General features: G+C 34.7%; 1 non-coding gene across 1 annotated transcript; it reads right to left on the reverse strand.

The window, feature by feature from the left end:
* Window positions 1-990: 990 nt before the first annotated feature.
* Window positions 991-1089, reverse strand: LOC122199061. The gene has a single exon (XR_006193329.1). It is a non-coding gene; the product is annotated as a small nucleolar RNA U13 (small nucleolar RNA).
* Window positions 1090-10652: the final 9563 nt, after the last annotated feature.

The following is a 10652-nucleotide window of genomic DNA, read 5'->3' on the forward strand; positions in this document are numbered from 1 at the left end:
TATTTATATATAAAAGTAATTAAAGCAATGAACCCAGAATGATGGAGGGTGTGCAATAGAGGAAATTAGTTTCTAAAACATTTTGGAGGTTTGTTAAATAGATGAAAGTAACTGTCCCCATTACAAACTTGGAAAAATCTAGAAATGACTAACAAATAGAAAGCAAAAACTGGGGCAACGATGCTGTTATCAGAATAACTCATAACAGCGTGGTCCCTACACCAACAGCATCTGAATCAATTTAGGGATTTGTTAGAAATGCAAATTCTTAAGTCCTGCCCATAGAAAAATGAACTCCAATGTTGAATCGCAGCCATCTTTTAAAAAGCTCTTCACGTGATTCTGACTCACACTAAGTTTGTGAATTTCCAAATTCTCAAGTTTTTTTTTTTAAGTAGAATGTTTAAAGTTTATTTTTAAAATGTATTGGGCATTGGTAGAGGCAATGGGGAGTTTTTATCTATGATTTAGGATTTTTATAAATAAAACAGCATGTGATTATGATGCAGGAATAAACAATTGAATTGTGGGTAGACTTTTCTTTTCTTTTCTTTTCTTTTTCTTTTTAAGTAGGCTTCACTCCCAGCACAGAACCTAACCCAGGGCTTGAACCCACAATACTGAGATCAAGACCTGAGCTGAGATCAAAAGTCAGATGCTCCACTGACTGAGTCAGTAAGCACTCCAATGGGTAGACCTTCCTGTAAGTTTGATTTCTGTAGACTTTTCTGTACTTTTTTTTTAATATATATTTTTTTAACGTTTATTTATTTTTGAGACAGAGAGAGACAGAGCATGAACAGGGGAGGGTCAGAGAGAGAGGGAGACACAGAATCTGAAACAGGCTCCAGGCTCTGAGCTGTCAGCACAGAGCCTGACACGGGGCTGGAACTCATGGACCGCAAGATCATGACCTGAGCCGAAGTCAGATGCTCAACCGACTGAGCCACCGACGCGCCCCAACTTTATTGTACTTGTGATTTTTTTTCACATCAGATGGGTAATGTGCTGACATCGTAACAAGATTTGAGGGAAGCACATGGGACACAACAGCATGAACACCCCAGTAGTCATGAACAACAAAGGGGTCTGTACGTTTGATTTTAAAATGCTTTCATGTTTTGAAACTGTTTGGTATTTACGGTGATATAACTGTGCTGAACTATATGTACAACAGCATCTTTAAAGCATATGATAACGTATTAAGCACAGTATTGATATTATCATTGTAGAGCTTAGGAGGCTGTTGCTCAGAGAAGTACTGACCTCTTACACAGGTGAGCAGGGCTGCTACTTTGGGTCATGCCACACTGGGACTCATGAAGTCTTATACTCATGGATGTCTTCTTCAAAAAAAGTTCCCTTCGGGCACAGGTTTATACCAGTGGTGTCACCTGAGGACCGAGTCCTGAGCCCAGCCTGGTCCCCAGATAGGACCCAGTCTCTACCTCCTTCCTTTGGGCACTTTCCTAACTCATCTGATGCTGTAAGAGGCCTTGACACTCACATGTATAGTGATGTGCCACAGCCTAGTAATTTTTGTCCCTGATTTCAGGAGAGTAGCCTGGCAAGGTAAAGACTCCCAATGACCCCTATGCCATTTCTTTCATTAAGTAGTGCACAGCTAGCATCAAAAGTAGCAGCCTGCTAATTTAGGGGCACCAAAATTATTGATATAGATAAGATTTCTACAAAAAAATGTTTACCTATGCTTCACACATGCTAAGGACACCCTAAGCACAGATAGTTCATGTGATGCTTAAGGTCCCACGCCTAGGAAGAAGTACAGCCAGGGCTCCAAACATAGTTTAATTCCTTTCTCTTCAATACTATTTTATATCCATTTATAAATGTTTGTCTCTTTGAGCATGTGAGTTTTGGAAGACACTAAACCTTAGCGTAGTTATAAAAATGAATGATACATACACAACATAGAACTTACTGAAGCAATTTAGTTGATAAATACATACTTTTATACAGATTGAAGATCAGTGGCGCATTCATTGAATATATTTATTTTAGATTTGTATATTAATAGGCATATAATAATAACAACAACAATAATACAGAAATAAGAACAGCAAGTACATAGGTGTGCTTCTTAGTCACTAAGCGAAGTTCAAATGGCTTTATATACATAATCTATCTCATTGGTTCTTTCTAATTATGTTCCCATTATTCAGACAAGAAAACTGAAACTTAGAGAAGGTAAGCAAGTTACCTGCATCCACACAGCTACTTACTGACAGAGTCAACAATCAGATTCTTTTTTTTTTTTTTTCTTTTAGAGCAAGCACATTGGCAAAGGGAGGAGTAGAGGGAGTGTGGAGCCAGAGGTGAGGGTCGATCTCACTGCCCTGAGATTATGACCTGAACCAAAATCAAGAGCTGGACCCTTAACTGACCAAGCCCCCCAGGCACCCCAACGTTCAGATTCTTGTTTGTCTCTGCAGTTCCATTCGTGTGTTGAGACCTTACTGATTTGATTGGCTGGAAGACAGAGCAACCGTTACCTGAATAAGTGAATTCACTCTACCCGTGATCTAGAATTTCATGTATTGTTACTAACGCTTGATCATATATTTTGTTAGTTGTTCTTATTTTCTCAAATAATTCAGTATTAACCATGCTTGCAGCTTTTCTTAAAACATTGAGGAAGGATCTCGTTTATTTTGTATTACTTAGATACTTAAGGACGTTTGACATTAAACTAAAACAAGTACTTAATTAGAATGATACATGCCATAATGATGCAATTTTTTATCTTCTAAAAGTGTACTTCAAAGTAGCTGTGTTTTTCTGTCCATAATTAGCATTAGTCCTCCCTCCCAAAAAGCTCCTTGGCAAATTTTACTTTAAGTGTTATCTAGACAATACCATCTTATTGGAAACTACTGGCAAGCGCCTATCCAAATGACCTTCAGCATAAAAGAGAGGGTTTGAAAATATGATGTCAATTTATTACAGTCTTCAACATTTACTCAAAGTGATATACTGAGGAAGGAAGCAAAAAGAAATAAGATAATCTATCACTTCATTACAAAAAAAAAAGACCTATGATCTTAATGTCCCTTCATACTATGATATTCTGCCAGGATTCCATGAGAGGATGTTACTGAAAATAAAATTTAAGAGGTATGAAGCCGCAAATATGCCCATACTGAAGGCAGTTTCTGAACTCTGAAAGAACATAGTGTAATACTATTTTTGTTTTCTGCTGAATAACTTTTATTTAAACTTTTATGCTTCTTAATATCTGGTCATACAGTCATTGGACTGTACTCCTCTTGTGAGTTGAAAAACAATAATGGCGCTATTCCTGAAATTCACAAGTAGTGCTGCTTCCTTTATAATTTTAAAGGCACTGAGACAATAATTACATTTCAACCTTCCCACTGTGTTAGGAGGGCAAAGGGTGGGAACAAGAGCAAGTATAAAATGGTGAGAAGCAGCATTCTCACCATTGCTACTCTGGAATGTACTCCCGTATCATTAAAGTGAAATCCAAATGCTTACCTGACTGCATAAATCTTTGGACTGTGAGATTCAGTCTGTTTCCATCCTGCTACTGAAGACTACAGACAGTACCAACCCACGCCCAGCATCCGAACAGTTTTCTGCTATGTTTCCTAGAGGCTAAGTTGAGCTATTACTGGTATTTTCAATTTGTAACTTTTCTTCAGCATAAAAAGAATTCAGCAATCCCTTCTAGGAGAAGCTACTGAGACCTTAGGCTGACTCAACTATTTGCATGTGATAGAGATCTACTACTCGTATAGCCTTTGTTGAATTCCCCTATCTGCAAATAGTTCAGCGTTTCATTGTAAATAGTGAACAATGACATCATTTACCAACCAAACAGTGAAATTTAATATAGATTGCGGTTCACAATAGTAAGTGAGTAAAATTTTTGAAAATTAAAAATGAAAGAGTAATAAATTATTTTCATAAAATTGTAAGTTTAAAAACATCAGTGAATCATGTTCAGGTCTGGTTAGATACAGGGCCCTGGAAATAGAACAAGGGATTTTCCTCCACATTTTTTTTTTCTACATCTACTTTTCTGTCTCTCTTTGCTCACTGGCCTCGTATTCATCTACGGCGAAAAGTTAGGATTATATGACAGAAAGCTTGTGTATGCCACCCATATGAGTAGATAATTCATAGCGAGTATTCTGATTGGTTTAGTTTCATCACCGCGCTCAAGCATGGATCATTGGCCCTGCACATGGGCTGAGAGAAATCAACAACATCTCTAACACATGCAATAGAGGAGATGGGGTTCGAAGGGAATTTTAACCATAACCTAGGCATTTAATGCAAATAACGAGATGTGAAATTTTTAGTTGTAACATTTATTTTACATGTGTTTATCAATATGAGTTATGAGCAAAAAGTTAATGGCATGATTGCCCTTTTGGGAGGGATGATGAGATGTGAATCCACCAACACAGCTCAGAAGCAGTCACCTTCTCTCCACCCCACAGATATTGTGCCATGATCTCAAACTAGAGAAAATTACAATTAAAATCTTAACGTTTCCATTAAGAAAACTAAATTTAGTATGAATAAGAGCATTTTTTAATCACAGAGAAGTTTCACTAGTAATTAAAGTTTGCTTCAATTTTCTCTACTTGATACTCCTTGATGAAAGTGATGGGTTTTTCCATGTAAACAATTAGAGAAATTCTACTGTGAAAGAAAGACTAGATAGTTTAGTAATTTGCAGCTACTTTATCTTGAGGGAACTTAATGGTTTATTTTACTAAAATTAAAATAATAATAACTAGCAATGGATATTGCTCTAATGAAAATGATAGAAATGCTGTGGAGTTTTATATATTCTATCGTCTGAAAGGATATGTTAAATGTTGAAATCAATCTGAAAGCCAGTATGAAGTCAATGTAATTTATTCACTATCCTTCTTTTAGAAAGGGATTTATTTCTCTCTGTGTTAGCGTTTTCTTAAAATTCCTTGGCTTACTTTTCAATTCATTTCAGCATTTCAATTTCCTGTGAGTACTTTCCATTTGTCACTACTTACTAAAAAAGATAGTAAAAGTGGCTTGAACATAACTGTAATTTTCATGACAACACTAGAGTATTCCAAAGAATGAAAGGGAGATAATCCAGTTAAATTGCGATTTTCCATCCATATTGGAACTTTAGATATAAATGAGTTCATATAAATGGAAAAACTGCTATGGGGGGATAAGGTCCCTCAAACAGTTGATTTCAATTAAAATAATTTTATGACAGACCAACATGCCATGCAGTAAAGCATAGCTTTTGTCAAAATGTTTGTTCTTAAATTCTATAAAAATGTGAAAGGACAATACTTAATTATCATGCATTATTTTTAATGTCCAGGTAGTGAATTGTTAGTGTACCTATCTTTAAAAAAAAATAAGTCGGGGCGCCTGGGTGGCTCAGTCGGTTAAGCATCCGACTTCAGCTCAGGTCATGATCTCATGGTAGGTGAGTTCGAGCCCCGCGTCGGGCTCTGGGCTGACGGCTCAGAGCCTGGAGCCTGCTTCCCATTCTGTGTCTCCCTCTCTCTCTGCCCCTCCCCCATTCATGCTCTGTCTCTCTCTGTCTCAAAAATAAATAAACGTTAAAAAAAAAATTAAAAAAAAAAAAAATAAATAAAAAAAAAATAAGTCATGCGTTCCAAAGAGGGGGGAGGAGTGTTTAATGGGTGTCCTTAATGAACAAATTATAGTTTTTTTTGTGTAAAAGATCTTGATTTATTGGACTAATAGGATTATGCTTGTGGCAGAATAAAGTAGACGGGAACTGAGATGAGCATCGAGAGCAGTAACATTCTTATTTGTGCTATTCACTCCCAGTGGACTTCAATGGAAAACATTTAGCTGAAGTACGGATTCGGGATTTGACTGGCATCAGTCATCGGGAGGGGTTTTAAAAAGGAAATTGTTCATGTCATTTAGTTTGTGTGTCTACTAACTCACGTAACACGTACGTCTCCTGGTAGAGTGCAGGAACACGAACACGAACAATTATTTGAAACAGGATTTACAAATATTCGTGTGTAACTAAAACTTCTTACAGTCTGAAAGGAGTTAAGTGGAGTGGATCAAAAATGTTTTCACAGTAGGTGATGCAAATTTTAAAATCAGTTTTACGTATCTCGAGTGTAGAAAAGGCATCTGGCATGCTGCCAGTGTCATGGTAAAGCAAAGGGCAACAGATAATAATTTTTATTTTAGAAAGCCCATATAATTATTCTGTTTTAAAAGATGTTGTAATATTTCTTCTCAAGATGTGCCAGCTATTTGAAAACCTGTTTCCATTAAAAACGATACATTTTTCAAATGTAAACTCAAATTTTCAAATGTAAACTCAATTTCAAGACAATTATTTTATTAACTAGTATTAACAGAGTGTTTATTTATTTTTTAAAGTTTTAATTTATTTATTTTGAGAGAGAGGAGGGACAGAGAGAGAGGGAGAGAGAGAGAGAGAGAATCCTAAGCAGGTTCTGCACTGTCAGCACAGAGTCAGACGCGGGGTTTGATCTCATGAAATGTGAGATCGTGACCTGAGCCAAAGTCCGGAATTAGATGCTTAACTGACTAAGCCACCCAGGCACTCCCAGAGTTTTGTTTTGTTTTGTTTTTAATGCTTTTTAGCTCTTCTAAAAGTATGAATATATTCTAATCTATCGCAAACTTTCTCAAGCCAAATTACATTTTACACCACAGGAATTTTCAAGAAAGATAGAAGAAATATTCGATGGCAATTAAATGATTTGACTATAGTTATAAACAGAATATACCATCAAGCCATGTTGAATGGTGTTAATTACGAATTTGACATTCATTATCAGAAGAAAGTTCTTTTTGGAAGAATATTCTTTTTTTGTCTGTTTTAAAATATTATTTTGTAATAATACAAATACTTGGTTGAGGGACCATAATGTTGAACTTAAAAGGCAGTATGGGTCTTGTATTACTTATTTTCGCTTCTAGATGTAACTAATGCTTCCGTCAGAAGTCTTTTTATCACTGGGCACATTAGTTGAATATCCCTGAACAATTTTAAATATGTCTTTCACATATCAAGCACAATACTAGGTCTGTCTATACTTAATGACTAATTGTCTATCTATTAATTTATTTACTTGGAAGTTAAGTAAGTGATATGTATTCACCAGAATACTCAACAGTTAGACATAAATATTTCCTAAATGTCTGTTTATTTAAAAAAATGTGTTAGAAGCATCTCGTCTGGTCATCTTTACTATGCTCTGCCTCAGTGTCTCTTATCTTTTTCCCCTTCAATAGATCTCCAAATTTCTGCTGTATCATTTTGCTTTGTTTTGAGAATGTTCTCACATTTACCGCACAGATTCATTACCAACATGCTAATGTGGGAAAGATATGTGAACTTAAAAGTGTAAACACAATGAATTGTTATTTAACTTTAAAATATTTTTGATTCAAAAATGTAGGGCTTATCCTTATAAAAGCCCTCTAGCAACATTTGGTTAAAATAAAGAGCTGGGGGAAAATTATATTATTAAGAGTTTTGCAAGAATTAGCCTTTTGAAAAAGAAGAAAGAGGAAAAGGAAAAGTCACAAATGACATTTTATGGAAAACCAGTAATATCTAGAAACTTCACAACTCTGATGCAGGATAAAACAGAACAGCAAAATGTAAAAAGGCAGAATTGCTTGAGAGGGGGTAGGTCGTGATGGGGGAGGGTATCGAGGTTGGCTATTAGTAACGGAGCACATAAAACCAGTAAATTCAGAGGACATGTGGAGATCATTAGGATCCTGTGAAAAAATAAACAGAATATGGAGGGGAAAATGCAACATGGGTATGTATCAATACAATTCAATATTTCTGTGAAAAAATATAAAGGAAATATGCATGGAACTATGTATTTCAATGTATAGGTTATATACATATTAATTATATATATTATACATGTATATCTCATTATGTATTGAAATACTATTTGTGTGTATGTGAATATATGTATACGTATATAATATATATTTTGTCAGTGAAATAATTTGAGTTATGTAGAGCTGGGTTAAAATCACCCTGCATTCCTGATATGCCATATCCTGGTATCTTGCCCTTCTGACTTTGGCCCGACTCTATGTAGACAATAATGGGTGTTTATATAAAATTTGATGTTTATATTATCTAGTGTCTTCCATGTATTGGTAGACTTGTTTGCTAAAGCTGCTTTAACAAAATACCACAGACTGAGTAGCCTAAACAAAAGAAATGTATTTTCTTACAGTTATGAAGATTGGAAGGCCAACATCAAGGTATTGGCAGATTTGGTTTCTTCTGAGGTCTCTCCCCTTGACTTCTTAGATAGCTGTCCTCTTGTGTCTTTATAAGGTCTTCCCTCTGCACATGTCCGTGTCCTAATGTCTTCTTTTTATTGTTTCTATTGTTTATTTTTTATAGTTAACACAGTGTTATATTAGTTTCAGGTGTACAATATAATGATCCAAAAATTCTGTATATTACTTAGTGCTCATCATAATAAGTGTACTCTTAATCCCCTCGATCTGTTTCACTCATATCCCCACCCACATCCCCTCTGGTAAGTATCAGTTTGTTCCCTTCAAAAAAGTCTGTTTCTTCGTTTGCCTCTCTCTCTCTCTCTCTCTCTCTCTCCATGTTCATTTATGTTTCTTAAATTCCACATATGAGTGAAATCATTTGGTATTTGCCTTTCTCTGACTGACATTTCACTTAGCATAATACTCTCTAGCTCTATCCATGTCATTGCAAATGGCAAGATTTCATTCATTTTTTATGGCTTTTTTAGCATATTCATCTATTGATGCACACTTGGCAATTGTAATTAATGCTGCAATAAACATAAGGGTGCATATATCTTTTTGAGTTAGTGTTTTCATATTCTTTGGGTAAACACCCAGTAGTGGAATTATTGGGTCGTATGGTAGTTCAAGTTCTAATTTTTTAAAGAACCTCCATATTGTTTTCCAGAGTGGCTGCACCAGTTTGCATTCCCACCAGCAGTGCAAGAGGGTTCTTTTTTCTCCACATCTTCAACAACACTTGTTGTTTCTTGTGTTTTTTATGTCAGCCATTCTGACAGATGTGAAGTGATACCTCATTGTGGGATTTTGATTTGCACATCCCTGATGATTAGTGATGCTGAACATATTTTCATGTGTCTGTTGACCATCTGTGTGTCTTCTTTGGAGAGATGCCTGTTCATATCTTCTGCCCTTTTTTCTAATTGGCTAATCTTCTCTTCTTATAAGTACCCATCATATTGGATTAAGTTCACACCTTAATGACCTCATATCACTTTAATTACTTTTCTAAAGGTGATTTCTCCAAATAAGGTCACATACTAAGTTACTGGGGCTTAGGACTTCAACATAGGAATGGGGGAGGTGACAAAAAAATGGCATATAGCTCTAAAGAATATTGTATTTAGCATACCTAGAAATTTTTATCCTGGTGACCCATTTTAATTATGTGCAAGTTACAGCAATTTGAATGTAACTGATTTTTATATTTCTCTCTTTGAGTCTACTTGCGTGGGTTGGCTTCACCTAAAAGTGGTGTTAGGAGTAAAACAGTGAATCACACAAGCTAAGAGACATTTGTTTTTTTGTGGGATAAAATAATTTATAATTCCTGGATTTTTTTAAATTTAATATTCATTAATACATAGTTAACATTTATGTCTTCTGTTTAAAAAAACTGGCATATCCTCATTCTTAAAAGATTGAGTTACATTGAATGATGCAGTGTGTTCAACAGGCACTAAAGTGAGATTTGTATCTACGAAAATAATTTCAAATATTTGTATTGAAATTCTATGACAGATATGGGAAAGTCTCTCTTATTTAAAAAAATGAAAAAAAAATAACACAAAGATTTGAAATGGGAATTTACAAACACTACCCTTATTTGAATGCTTAGAAACCTATTTAAAATTAAAAATAATTTAGCTGAAAAACACTCATCTAACATTACTTTTATAATAACCACTATCATTTAAATGTCACTCTGAACAGAATAATTGTGTGCATTGAATGTTATTCTAATTTAATTAAATTTAAATCACTTTAAATTACTTATAAATGGTATCTTAATATTTACCATTTAATGTTTGGCATTTTGAATCAATGTGATGCAATGAATTAGAGAAACAAAGCATAATTTCTCCCCTGATAATGTACTCAAAATCATAATTTGAAATCTGTTCTATATCTCAGATGCTTTGGGGTCATTGGAGTTTATTGTAAACATCTTTGAATGAGTTTCTGTTTTTACTCAGCATTTACATCTTTAAAATGCTCTATTGAAGACAAATGCATAATCCTAGGGTTGTGTTGTTCAAAAAGGAAATAAGAAATTCTAATAAAAATAAACTAAATTAGTTTTCCGAGAAAATTGAAGGGAATTGCATTTCCACTTAATAGTAAGAAAGAAATTAGGTTACATAAAGTGTCTAAATGGAAGCCTTGATTTAAAAGTCATACTTATCTTATAAGATTTCAATCCAACTTTTTAGTTTGAGGTACGATTATTCCCAAGAAACATGGAATTCTTTCCAGGAATATATTATTAAATATCCGTTGTTTTAACTCTGCATTTAATTACTGCATTGCTGTAT

Source organism: Panthera leo, chromosome C2, assembly GCF_018350215.1.
Source record: "Panthera leo isolate Ple1 chromosome C2, P.leo_Ple1_pat1.1, whole genome shotgun sequence".
In the NCBI taxonomy this organism is placed as follows: domain Eukaryota; kingdom Metazoa; phylum Chordata; class Mammalia; order Carnivora; family Felidae; genus Panthera; species Panthera leo.